Raw genomic sequence first — 15,408 nt, forward strand, 5'->3', positions numbered from 1 at the left:
ATCTAAAGATGGGTCAGTCCATTTGATGTCTGGAGGCAGAAAAAAAAGTTTTTCAGCCAAAGGACAGCCTCAGAATATGACAAAATGAAATGTTCAGTTACACACTTTTTTTCACTGTTACGTGGGGGTCGTGCTGTACAAAGAAACTAGAATGGTTGTTTAATATGATAAAATAATGATTTCTCACTGTAATAGCTTTGTATACACTGCATTCTGGATCTGGTTAATATTCATTTGTGGGTTCAATGAACACAGCATTTTTTTGCTATAACCGCTAAACTAGATGTTTTAGACTTAATGCCAAGCATTACGTGCCAGCTTTCAGTACTACAATCACTGATACAACGCAATTTAGTCAGTCTCCAAAACATATTGAGGTTCAATATCCAGTATCATTTAAAATCTGCAGGAAAAATTGAATGACCATAAAATTCATTTGAGCGAGGCACTTAACCCAGACCAAGTGTTGTAGTGAAACTGCGTCGTGACCAACAGTTTAGAAATTGTGACTGGAGTGGTCAGATCCTGGTGTTGACTGCAGGGGAAGTCCACTATTCGAATTACTCTTCCACACCTTGCCACCTAAGAATTATACTAAAAGAGCAGGCATTCCCATCCTCTCCAATTCAATGATTCACACACTAACGATGAGGAGAATTTCCACACTCATTGTCAGTTTATGGATGTTCAGCAGTGCTGAACTAGCTAACAATTACATGCAGAAAAACATCTGGGTTGTGATCCTAAGTCATAGAACCATCCACCCTAAGCTGTTGCAAGATTCACCTTTTTTGCTCAAATTAATTTGTGGTTCCAGGTATTGATGCTTGTGGGAAATGTGCTCAGTGCAAGGATGTGAGAAATGGAAACTTAAGACCGCAACAGCAATAAGACAATACTTTGTTCAAACAAACTGACAAGTTTATTTACTTCACCACCTCCAGCAAACACTAAAAGAACATTTAGATGACTAATGCATCTGCAGGTATTCTGGCAGCACTGATATCACAATAGCTGCAGTGTGATATAACACTGATATAAAGAAAAGGTCTGATTGTGTTCATCACTTGCCATGTTTGCATTCAGTTGCCTCTAAATAAAATCTGAATGTAGTGTAGATGCTTTTTTGAAGTTTATCTGTCATGTTTTACCAACTGCTTGCTGGCACTTCCTGTCAATTTGTCAATATCCCTGTGTTGTACCTGCCAGTAGATCACAAGTGCCATTCTGGACTTGCTTAATATGGATCCAGTTTTCCCCTTGTAAAAAAGGATTTTAAGACTCCAGTTCACATTAAAGAAGTGAAGTAACACACTCCCCATAGGTTTATAACAGCATTAAAAAGTGCTGTTCTTCAGTTGAGACTGTGAGAGAGTAACAATGTGATAAAGAAAGAGGATTCTTAACCCTTTTGTTTGTATAGCTAATGTCAACCTTTAATATTTTCTGTTTATCAGTCCTACGACCTTATTATTATTATTATTATTATTATTATTATTATTATTATTATTATTATTAGTAGTAGTAGTAGTAGTAGTAGTGGTAATATATTAACATTAACAAAACTGAGAGCACAAAGCTCAGGTTAAAGTGGCAATAAGTAAACTAATTGTTTGGTGTACACAATTCCATATGATGATCGTTAGATAGGTGGACATATAGGCTGGTGAATGATAAGACAGCTCAATACAGCTTTTAACTTGAGATCATAACACACACACACACACACACACACACACACACACACACACACACACACACACACACACACACACAGTCCCCGTATTGAAGCCAATGTTTCCAAACATCTCTGGTTCGTTCAAGGAGTCACAAAGATCTGCTGTTGTGCTCATTGATTTTATTCATTATTTTTGAATAAAATTTAATATTTCCCAGAACTGAAGAAACAATCAACTAATCAGAGCTTTGTGGGCGGGATTAGGAATGGGGACATAATTTTCCTACATAAAGAGGATGTGACAAGGATGGATGAAGCAGCAGCCCAGGTTTTTCTAAATCCCCTTTCAGAGATAACAACTCCTAAATTGGCCTATATATTTCATGGTGCTGAAAAATATTAAGCTGTCATAGTAACTAAAATGCTACTGCATCTTCCACCATATACAGTATAATAATTGCTGTAACAATAAAATAATAAAACAATATAAAATAATTCTACAAGAAATTAGTCAACATTAAGATGACATCAGACTGAACGGGTGAAGTGACCTAAAATTTAATGAATTCGGTAAGAAACCCTGAATGAAAAACTTATTACAAAGTTGCTAAGATTTAGTCTTCCCAACTTTGTAATAAGTTTTTTTTTTTTTTACAAGGAAAACTCCACATTTTACCTTTAGCTCAATCAACGGGGAATAAAAGTTTCTTGCTACAAAAGGAGTGCATATTCTAACCACTGTACTTAAAAACCGATACCTTCAACAAAAAACAGGAAACGCACACACATACACACACACCAGTTCTTGAAATATATTTTCATACAGAACTGTAGAGAAAGCTGAAGCACTTCCACCATTATTCTCAAGTCTCAAAGTGCATGAATGTTTATGTGTCAGAGTTTTATGGGTTGTTTAATGGGTGTGTTGAAATCTGCTGTAATGTTGACTGTGCTACACATGCAAGATTTAAACGCTGGTAAGCCTGATGGACTGCATGATTGACCTCCACGGAGATGATTACAGTGGCAGTTTAGGAGATTTCATGCAGGGTTTGACTGGCTAAGTGTACGCAGCATAATATGGCAGAAAGCACTTAACTCTAATAAGCCTGTCTATTCCTGTCTGATACAGCCCCATCATTGTATACGCATCTACCACACAGCTCACTCCCCCTAGTCCTTTCAGCTCCCATTCCAAGATAAAGCAGTGATATGATTCATTATATCCCCGCTGCATCTATCTGTATAATATAAAAATATGTATGCATGTAATTGAAATACTTGTACTACAGAAATTGCTGCACCTGAGGAATCTCACAGGCATTCATTTTATACAACTGGCTGTCTGACTTTTCCCCAAATGCAGCACCTCTACACCAGACGAGGTGATGAGGGTGTTTTAATGAGTACAGATAACAGCTCACAACACAGTTTGGGTCATTTAGGACAATCCCTAATGTCTCTGCTGGATGAGCCTCCTGAATCTGCACCTAAAATGTTATTAAATTCATCCTTTCAACTGCAGCCTCAATACTTTCTGACACAAAGGGAAGACAAAAAGCACAGATGCTGAGTCACACAGCTGAAGGACTCTGCACATAGCTCGTCCTTTATTTGGATAAAAATGTTGGGCGTTAAAAATAAATAAAACCTAAGTCCATTTTGTTTACACTTAAACAACTCCAAATCTGTGGTAGATCATGAACAGTTTCAGAACACACTCAACTTTCTGCCTTTCTTTACAATAACAAAAAGGCCCAACAGAGGTGAAATCTGTAGGTAAGACGATGGCGGTTTAGACCTGTGTGTGTGTCTGTTCCTGAACACCAGCTGTTAAGATGACAAACTGGATCGCAATAATAACAGTATTCTGTGATTTGAGCTTCCTTTCTTTTTATTCAAGATCATAAAGTCATATTTCTTCTTTATTGAGACCTACTTTTTATTGAAGTGTACTATTTCAAGTAGATCTTGAAGTGAATCAGCAGCTTAGGTATCAGGTTTGTTTTTTGATTAATGACTAAAAACAAAGAATACAAAAATCTCAGACCTGGATTTGCTTTTCTCTGTTACATATATTTTTTATTGGATAGTTTTTTACAGGAGGTTAGAGCTTTTTGCTGCTATACTAACAATTCAAAGATATCACATTGAGCTGTGGTAAATTATCATTATTGCATTTTTACAGATATACGTATATATTAGGGCTGACCCCGCATAGTCAAAGGGTTCAATGCTTCGATGGGCGGAGCTTGAAACGACTGTCAATCTCAGAGTCGAAGCCTCACAGAAAAACGAGGATCACGCCATTTTGGCAATATGGGAGTGCTCAACATCTGATTTTACATAGAACTACCAGTTTTCTCCCAATAAGTTAATATACAACCTATTACAATATAATTTTCAAAATAAAATGCTGTTAATACACATGTGAAAAGCTTTTAATAAATGTTTTAAAAGTGCGTGAATAAATTCAAAATTACCCTTAAAGAAGGAGGGTCAGTACGCATGTGTAGGCGTAGCGTGCACGTGTGCGTTGCCCTGCAGTCTATGATGTAGCCTATAGTGGCAGAGAGGTGTGCATATATTTGTCGGCAAAACAAGACCGGTGAATGGCAGGCGAGCAGAGCAGAGAGGAAATGATCAACAATAAGCCTCAGTTTATCTGTAACGTTAAATGTACAGTGTAAGTTACAGTGACTAACGAAAAGAGGCTATGGGCAAGATTGACAATTGTGATTTGACTATGTGAATCGTTAGTCAGGGATCTATATATATATATATATAGAAATTTGTATATAAATAACAACACAGTAAACCACAAATGACAGGACGTCCCACATAAAACTGGTCTTGTGTGAACATGTATTTTTTTCTGAATTTGGATGCTCTGGTTTACAGTAAACAGGATGCAGCAGTCAGGAGGTGAACCAATAAGGTATGCCGAGCAGTGGCAGGATATTAGCGTTCATGTAAACAAACTGAAATGAAAACTTAAGTCCAAGAATAAGCTCATCCATCATGCAAATAAGTCAGTCAAACATTTGCGGCCACTCTTTCCTGATAAACGGGTCGTTATTTCCTAAAGGTCCTTTCCTCCTGTTTCCAGTATAATCCATCATTTTGGCAACAAAGACGCCAACACACCGACACAATAGCGTCCTCAGCCAGTGGTGCTATTTTCACTCACAGAAATATCAGCTGGGAGCCAGGAGGGCACAATAAAAGCCTGCATTTCTGTAGATGACCGCCACGCATTGAGGGAGGCTGAATATACAGGGAGCAAAATAAAAGATTCAAATAACCACGCAGACAAATACACAAACACAGAGTACACCATGTGGTCAACTAACGGCAGTCAATGTGAGTGTTCAGGGAGCTCAGCAGGGCAGCGGAGAATGTTTGCTGAGGTTTGCTGGTCTGCTATTAAACAAGGTATCTATTTAGCTCATTGACAAAGGCCTTCTGACATGATTATCGTGTTGTTGTTGTCAAACTTCTTGTCCATCTCATGGTGTCCAGCTCCGCTAAGTCAGCCAGCCCCTCTGCCCTATCTGTTCCATTTTGCCACATGCCAGTTTGTTCCGAACCAGTGCCTTCTGAGCAGCAAGTTTTCTCCCTGGCCAATCATGGGGCCAGATCCATCTCAATGACATGTCTACTCTAGAGAGAAGAAAATGGATAAAGGGGGGCTGTAAAGAATAATAGAGAGGAGAAGCGGAGAGAAAAGGAGACAAAGGCAGAGAAAGAGAGATGGGGGAGGGAGAGGCAATGATAAATTGAGAATATGAAGTTTAATTAACAGCTCAGATCATTAAGCTCATAATTACACAGACTGAAAGTCAAGGTCTCTTAAATGTGCAAACTGTCGTGTTGTCATTAGGTGCTTGATGAACTGAAATGTGTGCGGTTTTAACCTTCACAGAGCACCTGAAGTCTCTGCTCATACTTGTTACTGACTTCACTGAAAGATATGTTTTTCCCTCTTCCCTCTAGATGATTTCTTTGGAGTGCAATTTGAAGTCAAACTGCACTCCAAATCAATTATCTAACCAGTTCATTTTAAAGTCGCTGGTCTCCCAATAGTAGGTTATGTCATTTTACAACATTAGATGTACATCTTGGAAAGAACTAATGATGTGTTACAAACTTATGACATATCCCATATGGCTTACAGCATTACAAAGAGGTATAATGTCTATGACTGAAGTACATCCTTTACTGAACATTACTTTTCTAATATTTCTTTTTAATCCAAATGAAAACTACAGCGTTTAATGCTAGCTTAACCTCTCAACTGTCAAATCACCTTTACTTTGCCCTTGGACTCACCCCTAGAATGTAACAACATTACAGTTCAGAGGTGTGCAATGATCTGGGATTTACTTCTTGGCCTGACCTGTACCTGTAAAATTCTTTAAAATGTTCAAGTTCAGTCAAAGGCTGCTGCTAACTACTGCAAATTAGCGCCCATACCTTACACAAGGTCAAACTCAAACGATATCAGATCTTCTCTAGCTATAAATTGCGTCTGTCTACCTTTCCTATCTACACTTTTTTGTAACTCTGTTTTACTATTTTTGTTGTCAGAAACTCAAGAGTAGGAGTCAAACTGGCATACATCAAAAGATTACTGGAATCATTGAGCACTTGGACTGACTGTAGATACACCTGAGAACCATGAACCAATCAGAGCGAAGTTAAATCACCCAGAAAGAGGAAGCAGACTATATCTCTTCCTAACAATTCCTCAAGGGAGGAGCCAGAGGGACTGCCAGAGGGACTGCCAGACAAAGAAGAAAACCAACAATCAGAGCTGTTAGACAAGTTGGGCCTCCACAGCTTCAATATAAAAGGCTCAGTATCTGTGTTCTTCTGCACAGGAAGAAACTAGAGCACTCCTGCTGTGAGGGGAAGTATCTTCTTTAGTTCAGCTTTACCCCCCATTTCACTACAACTTTGATTCAAGACTTCTTGTCAAACGTCTGTTTCTTTTTTTTTATTCTTTATGTTTCCAACAAGTCCTCTGTGCTGAAGCAGTACGCAAAGCAGGAAAAAGGACACTTTTATGAAAAGAAAAAATATTAATCGTAAAAATAAAAATGAGACCTGAGCTGTCACCAAGAATGATCTGTTTATTAGGAAACTGGCGTGTTCATAGTTATGGGTCCTGTCAGGTTTGGATCAGGTACCATCAGACTCATACAAAAGGCACTGCCACAGAATAAACAGACATTTTATAGTTAACCCAGAACTCAACAATAAGGACTGCCTAATTGCCCGGGGCAAGTAAAATGCCACATCGGCCAAGTAAATCTTGCACCTCAAGTGGTGAAAAAAGAATTAAACGTATATTCCTCCACACATATCCACAAACCCACAGCATTGGAGTTGACAACAACTATGCTCGTTGTGCAATAACCATGAGTAAAAAGACAATACTTTATGAATACACCTGTTCAGAAAGCATATAAAAATGTCAACATGTAGAAAGCATATTTTAATCTGCTCTGCCCACTTTCATCCTCTGTTTCACACAAGAACAGCGTGCTAGCTCCGCTAATAGCAAATCATTACAAACAAGCCAAAACAAAAGCTGTCTGTCTTTATGCTAACTGATTTTCTTAGTTTGCTACGCACCTTAAAGTCTGCTGAAAAAAAAAAAAAAAAAAACTTAGCTGCAGGCTGAGACAAACCAGATGCATCTCTCTCTACCAGCAGAGCCTGCAGGCAGTGAATCACAGCCTACAGAGGAGGAGGACAGGAGGAAGGCCTGATACTGACTACTCAGTATTTTGACATTGACACTTTACATTTGTTTCAAGTGAGATAATGTTCAGTTTAAAAATAACATTTAAATGTATCACTCACTCACAGTTAACAAGTCCATCTGTGTGGAGAAGAAGTAGGATTCTCATACCATTGTCGATATGCAAGACTATATGCAATAGTCTTGTTGTTATTTGATAACCGCTAATAAAGAAATTAATTTGTTAGGGCTAGGCAATAAAACAATAATTATCACAAAATAAGTTTCCTCAAAAACAATATAAGAAATATTCAAAAAATGTAAATTAAATTAAATCATAAACAAATTAGCACTTAATTTTTCTGTGAAGATATTTATTTTGTTGAGGAAAAGGGACTGAAACTTTTTTTTTTTACTTACTTTTACTAATGCACATTGTGGAAAAAGATTTTATCATAAATTGTTTTGAATGTTCTACCTCAGATTCAGTGATTACAATAAGCCATGTGGTTTCTTAAAATTTCCCTCAGGAGTAATTATCAGCCTTTAAACATTTATTGTGATAATTATCTATATTGAATGATATGAAATTTTGTATTGTTATAACATTTTTGGCCATATTGCCCAGCCCTAAAATTTGTATAGGGTACACGTAAAAATTGACTTGGGCAAGTTCTATTCTTCCTCTTGCAAATGTAATGATAAAAATGTAAATTTTAATCATAACCACAGGAGAGAACAAAAAGCAAACAGGACATAGGGCATAGGTAGCATAAGGCTGTCAACAACATTCAATATCTACCTACTCTGATCTCATCATCAGGACCGCATAATCAAACTTTAAAGAATGTTGTTCCAAAACAGTTTTTGTTGGTTGATATGTGTTCACTGCTGGTGAGCAAGTCAGGAAACTCAGATACCAGCAACATTAGCTCATGTATTGCTTTCCTCTGTGTCTGTGGTTGTCACAGTCACACAGCGCAGTGGCGAGTTGAAAAGAGCTCAGCCATCATCAACTCAGACAGCAGTGACAAACAGCTGTGGGCATTCAAAAGAATGGCAGCCGCCTCCCTCTGTTTGCCACTGCAGCATACCTTGGCGGCAAGACATGTTTACATTGCAAACAATGGAGGAAGGTTGCAACCACTCACTTTCTGTCAAATTAATTTAAACACAGCGCACATAACATAATTCTGTGTTGTAAAATTGTCATGTATCCGATTTCTCACTAAAAGGTGACTTCTTGTGTTTGTTGTCACGGGTCACAATGACAATATGATTTTCCAGAGTCAGGAAACAATTTTGTCATCTGTAGAATCTTAGTGCGATTCTTTTCAGATGCTTTGGCGTTGTAATTATAAGCAGATCTTTCAAATCTCTACAGATCTAATATTTACTTTTTTCTCACATTCTAAGGATCATTCAAATGTCTAATAAAAGTGGCAGCTCTACAAATAACGTATTTCCAAGACAGAAAATTTATCTAAAAAATGCTCCCACTTGCATTACGTGTCATGACCCTCACATCTGCACTAAGATATGGGTGAGCTTGCACAATTCAACTTCAGTTCAATGCGATTACAGGTTTTTTTCTACTACAGAATCAAACCAACAGCCAGAGATGTATATCCACTCATCTGTGAAGAGCTTCTGATTAGACAGTTCACAAGTCAACTCACCAGAGACACCACCGTTATCGGCTTCTTACACCACCACATATGTCTGTCTCTCTTTCTTGCCAACCACAAAGCTTTCATCATTTTCACTCTCCTATGCATCAACACAGAGTGAGGTCTTTTTTTTTCTTTTTAACCATCCATTTTAATCATATTCTTTTACTGCTGGTCATTCTAGTGGATCTGTGTGTGTTCACTTCTACTCCCTTACCAATCATTCATTTTTTACTCCCATTCCAATGGCCATATTGATTGAGCATCAGGCCCCTTGTGTGTTACTCTCTCAGGCTTTGTCATAATTTTGATTTCATTTACACTAACTTGCTCCACACGCTCCCCCCCCCCTTATATAGTTTCTATTCACATCACCCCGTGCCCCCACCCCCTTCCTTTTCTCCACAGACGGGTGGCTGATTCAATCTCAAGCAATGTTGTTTATGAAAAGGCATTTCATTTTCCAAAACCATTTGTGTTTCAGACGCTACAGGGTCCATCATGTTTCATCAATCACAGCGATGCCGCGGTGTCTTTGAATCGAAAAATATATGCTGGGATCATTTTACACAGTCTATGGTTGGTATGTGCAGTAACACCACACACACGCACACGCTCACGCTCACGCACACGCTCACGCACTCGCACACACACAAGTACAAATAGGCCTGTATGTTTAGAGTCTAACAAGAAAAGCAATATGGTACAAAACTTCTCAGGAAAAACAAATTAAAATCACATTCCAGTCATGTAAAAAAAAGTATTTTGAGCATGACCTTCCATACAAAGAGCTATGAAGGGCCAAAATGGCTTTTGTGGCTGAATTAAAGAAGATTTCTGAAGCGTCAGTCCAACATCTGGTGGAAAGCCTTTGCAGAACAGTGGAGGCTGTTATTTCAACAGACTAATGCCCACGGTTTAGGATTGAAATGTTCTATTATTGGGTTCTCCACACACTTCCATTCCATTTCCATTGTCCATATACTTTTGGCAACAAAGTTTACATTTTATTCAGTTGCAGGAAGCAGTAGGACAATCAAAAGAACAAATGCATTTGCCTTTGATAATTAGATACCAACAGCTGATTAAACGTGACCATGGAGCTGTTGCTGGGGGCTCCTCCAAGCCAATTCCACCAGTTACGAGTCTGACTGGTAGTTTGTAGGTGTTGTTAGGTGCTGTACTCTACAACAACAACACCTGTTCCCTGTGTGGCACAAAGAAACCCCATATAGACTATCAGTAAACTGTTGTCCCTTTGCCAAGTAGAGAATCTACTTTGGTCCAACATGCATCTCTAATACATAAAGGGCAACATCCATTTAAGAAGACAATGTCAACATCTGGACAGTCTCCAGTGTAAAACCTCTGAAGTTTAGTCTTCAGGCTTGATAAATGAGACTTTCCAATACTGTTGGCACAGTTTCCATTTGTGTCCTAACAGGAGAAATCTATCTTCCTGTCGACTGTCACAGCGTTAATGCATAGTTAAGGACTTTCTCCTCTGACACGTTGTCACGGTCTCCCCATCTCTGCCTCCCGCCTGACCAATCTCTTTACTTTCTCTCCATCCGTTCCCTCTGAGGTCACGCATCTGTACCCATGTTGGATGAATTCATTCATAGAGATAGATAAGCTTCAAAGACAACAGATGCTTATCGTGACATCTAAAAGAACCAGATCAAGAACAGCTCTCTGTCTCACTCGAGAGTTAGTGAGATTTCTGTCAGCCCAATCAATACCAGTCTGAATTACTGTCTAAAGCGTAAGATGATGATATATCAGATTCTTTCATTAGAAATCTCTTGAGCCAGAGTGTCTACTACCTCGGTTACAATGGGTGCAGTGCTATTCAGCTGGTGGATTGCCTGTGGAATCAATCAATACGCTGCGTGTCTGAGGGAAGCTGAACTGAAGATGTAACATCTTCCAGGCAAACATAATATATGACAATGGATTCCAGAGGGATCAAAAGCACTGATAAAAGTTAAGTCACTATGGTCATTTAAGGACATTTCAGCCTTTCCATCATACTCCCATCTCAGCTTCTGCCTTTTCCCTATCAGTTTTCCTCCACCTACAGCCGTAAGAGCAGGAGGAGAGAGGAGATGAGTTACGGAGGCTTTACTTTTCGTTCACTTATTGAGCCATGTCAGAGAAGAAATCCCTCTCTTCTCCAAATGGATAGAGAGACAAACTCAATTTAGAGGCAGTTGGGGTATTGACAAATCACTTCCAGCGCACTTTCATTTTCAGGGCCCTGCTGTATAAAAGCTGTAGCGGCTAGTGGCCCTCATTGGTTAGAGAGATTACAGTTTTCTTTCATTTGGAATAGATTTTATTCGGTGATGAACATGTCAAATGAAAGAGGATTATGTTAAAAAGAGACATTTTATTGTACTCCTCTTAATGATGGGGGCACAGCAGGTTAGGGATGCTATATTTGGTTTATAGGAAATTATTTCCAGAGCTGAACTAAAACCATGATCACACTTTGATCACTATGATCTGACCCTCTTAGTTACTGTCAAGCTTTGCTTTCTAGCACAGACTGTATGCAGTTTACAATGACAACGGTGGCAAAATTACTAGTTTAAATTACTAGTCACTTTTGAAAAGAGTCTTGATTTTAGAAATGGGCAGACAAAAGTGACGTGAACATGTGAGTTTGCTGAAAATTGTGTCTACTACAACTATTCCTCCTTTCATGTTACATATCAATAAAACATTGTGACTGGGACTGTATCCTTACTTTACTTTTTTTAAGTAAAAAAGTAACATTTTAGTGCAAACTGCAAAGTCAAAATTACTGCCATATTACATTGGAGAGAACTTGCAATAGGAGAAGTAGAAGCCAAAGTTGTTTTACTTTTTTCTTTCATAATTTCTACATCAATGCCACAGAGACTTTAATTTGAGATGAGGTGGCACTTCAGTATCCATGCAACCTGTTGAGTAAGCACAGCAGGATTAAAAGCCTGAAGGGCCAGAAAGTAGGTTATGGAAACTCTTTTTCCCTTCCTCCACTTGTTTGACTCAGCGTGATATCAAGAAAGACAGATTCTCTCTGCATTTCTTTCATTATACGTGCTATTTCTGTCTGTAAATATGTCAAATCTGAAATCAAATGTTTCTTTATCTCTTTGTACTTTTCCCATGGACGAGTCCCAACGAAAACAAGGCTTTGACAGCAAATGTTTTAGAAGTCTACAGAGTCTGTTTGGGACCAGAGATGATACTAAACTCCAACAACAACTTCAAAAAGTTATGAAAAAGAGAAAGCCAAGAAAAACTTTCAGTTCATTCACTTTATTGCTGCTGAAGAAAATCTAATCTATATAAACCAGACAGCCGTTTAAAAACTGATATAATAACATGAATTAGGATATGTTCTGTAAAATGAATGATAGCAGCTTCAACGTCTAACAAGCACTGAGCCAAATGTGTGTGAATGTAGGCTTCAATTAGGTCTGATGGTAGTGATTTAAACTCTGTTTGTCTGTTTATCCAAACCAAGCCTTCTTATGTAAAGGTTTAGATTCAGTGAACGTCTGGTCCGATGAGAGACAGTCATTACCATGTCAAAAGCCGCCAGTCAGTCCATCATACTCTAAACTCTCACTCTCAAGTGACACATGCCAAGTGACTGTCTGTGTGTGCGTGTTCCCAGACTACAGTAGCTTTAATGTGGTTGTGGCTGCTTTTCTCCGTAGACATTCTTTTTATTTATGTCTGCAGTATGGCAGGGAGGTTTTATATTTTCACCATGCACCTAATATATATTCAGGAAAAGCATAAAAACGGGGGAAACACCGACAAAGACAGAAAAGGTTGCAGGCTGAGGCTGTCTAAAAAACATGTCTGCACTTTCTTTTATAATTTGTCACATTTCTGCCAAAAATTTTAACCTCTAAAGTAAACTCTACCACTGTACTACCATTATTTTGTGTATCGCCACTGAGAAATTAAAGGTGGGTAAGGGGCTGTTTTCACAATTTTATAACTTTTTACAACAGTTACAAAAGTCATGTCTGTGTAAATTCAATATATGGAATATTTACAGTATATTAGTTTTTTGCTGAATGTAATGTTTAGTAGAAATGAGACACTATGGCAGCCACACTGTAATTTAAGGATGCTATGACAAAACGTCTTGCCTTATGTATACAATTAGTGTGTACTATTAATTTATCTTATATGAACTGTTGGGCATTTAACATTATTTCAGAATTGAGGAAGCATTGTTTTAGAAGCTGGCAGAGTCCATCTAGTCTCTGGATGTTGGTTCAGAAAGTCACGGCATCCTGTATGGACAATGTTGTAGAGCCACGTTGTCAGGCCCCACATCCCCTTTTGCTAACATTCCTCCATATTACAGCACTGCACCACACATTGGACTGGAAACCTCAACAAAAGGCCAGCCAAGAGCTGGACCATTTTCACAACTCCATAACACAAGGGAACAATGCCCAAAGTAAACACAAAACAACACTCGCCGAATCTCTGCGTCACTAAGGCTCCCAGCGCAGCTTTAATCTCCTCACCTGTAGACACACAATCACAAACAAGACAGGAAAAAGCAACAGCACAAGGCAGAAAATTACGTAACTGTTCACAAGGTGGTCTTGGCAGGAATTAAATTACAGCGTGGGCCGAGCAGTTCCTGGCTGTCATGATAAAACCCCTCAGAAGACACAGTGAAGGATTATCAGCTCTTACAGCTTTAATTGGCAGTTTAATGAAGTCGCCCGTAATGTATCTGACAGGCACTAAAGGCGGCTGTCCTGTTTGTACACATTAAATACACCTCAGGTTGAAATATTACTTTGAGAAGGAACTGCAAAGGGTAGTTCACCTATAATAAATCACTGGATCACATAAAATGTGTCATGTATCTTCTCTACAATGTTATTAACAATGGTAAACTGTGTTTTACAAGGGCAGTTAGCACTGGATTAGGGGAATACCATTGCTTTTGAGGAAGAGCCCACTTCCGCGTTTGCTGACAAAATGCTAAATATACACCACAATATCAAGTATTACAAGGGGAGTACTATTTGGGGATTAGAAACAGTGGCACCTGCCAACAAGGGGGGGCTGAAGAGAGTGCACAGAGGCGGATTCATGGCAGCTTTATGCAAAGATTATACACTGTGATGGTCCATCAGGCCTTAGGTAAATAAATCTTCCAAACATGTAAGGGGATTTCAACACGACTATGTAATCACTAATAATTCTCTATTTAAAAAGACATTATTCTGCATTGTGCGGAGATGCAGAAAATGTGGTTCTGAGTCAATATTTTCAGGTATGGTATATTTACAGCTTTCGGCTCCAGTTTGGATGTGCATCGGCTGGCCACATCTGGAATTGGGGATTTTCACACATTCCTACCTGCGGATTTGCTCAAGCTGTGAGCTGATATCTTCTAGTCATTACACACATTTTCAGAGGGATTGAATTTACTCACACGCAAACACATTCCTGGAGGACTTCCAACAGTTTCATACATCATTCATCATCCCAGTGTTGCTTTTTAGTTAGGGCCATCATTATCCTGTTTAAATAGGACTAGTACTAAAAAGTTTCTTTTAGGGATGCTTTACCGAGCAATTATGTTGACATGTCAGCAGTGTGGAAGCATTTTAAAGTGTCACAGAAAGACACAAAAATCAGCATCTGCAGTTCTGCTGAATTGTATCCTAGCACATCCACACCATCTGTGGCTGACTTCTTAGAAAAGGCAACAAACACTCTGACCGGCTTTGAGTGTTTCTGTCCCTCGTTTCTGAGAAGATGATTAAGCTAGCGGCACCTACATTTGGAGTGCACACGTACTCAAGCCTTTATGATAACTAAAACGGACCAGTGAGAGCTGACAGGCAGGTTAGCGACTTTATCCCGTCATTTTCTCTCTTTACAAAAGACAAGTGTTGCAGTATGAGAGTCCTACCTGAAGAGAGGCTGTGAAGTCTTCATGTTACGCGATACGAGAACCACATACAACATTATTTATCAAATTGGGACCTGATGAATTTAGCGCGAGGATACACATGTGACAATGTCCGGTTTTCAAAATAAGGTGTCTATACAGGATGGAAATAAGATTAATTGGATTATATTCACAGAAAGTATAAAACATATTACATGTGTCCATTAAAAGTAAATGGATACATGTAATTTACTTTACCGGACACTCTCGGATCTCGGACCCACCCCCCATAGTCTCTCCAAATCCTGGGAAACACTGAGTGAAAAGCACATTTTGACTTTGATTTAATTTATGCAATGGTTCGGGCCAAGAATTTTCA

General features: G+C 38.7%; 1 protein-coding gene across 1 annotated transcript in view; it reads right to left on the minus strand.

Moving 5' to 3' along the window:
* Positions 1-15,408, minus strand: part of LOC123971083 (carboxyl-terminal PDZ ligand of neuronal nitric oxide synthase protein-like) — a 223,364-nt gene that overhangs the window by 140,382 nt on the left and 67,574 nt on the right. The window lies entirely within an intron of this gene.

Source organism: Micropterus dolomieu, linkage group LG05 (assembly GCF_021292245.1).
Source record: "Micropterus dolomieu isolate WLL.071019.BEF.003 ecotype Adirondacks linkage group LG05, ASM2129224v1, whole genome shotgun sequence".
In the NCBI taxonomy this organism is placed as follows: Eukaryota; Metazoa; Chordata; class Actinopteri; order Centrarchiformes; family Centrarchidae; genus Micropterus; species Micropterus dolomieu.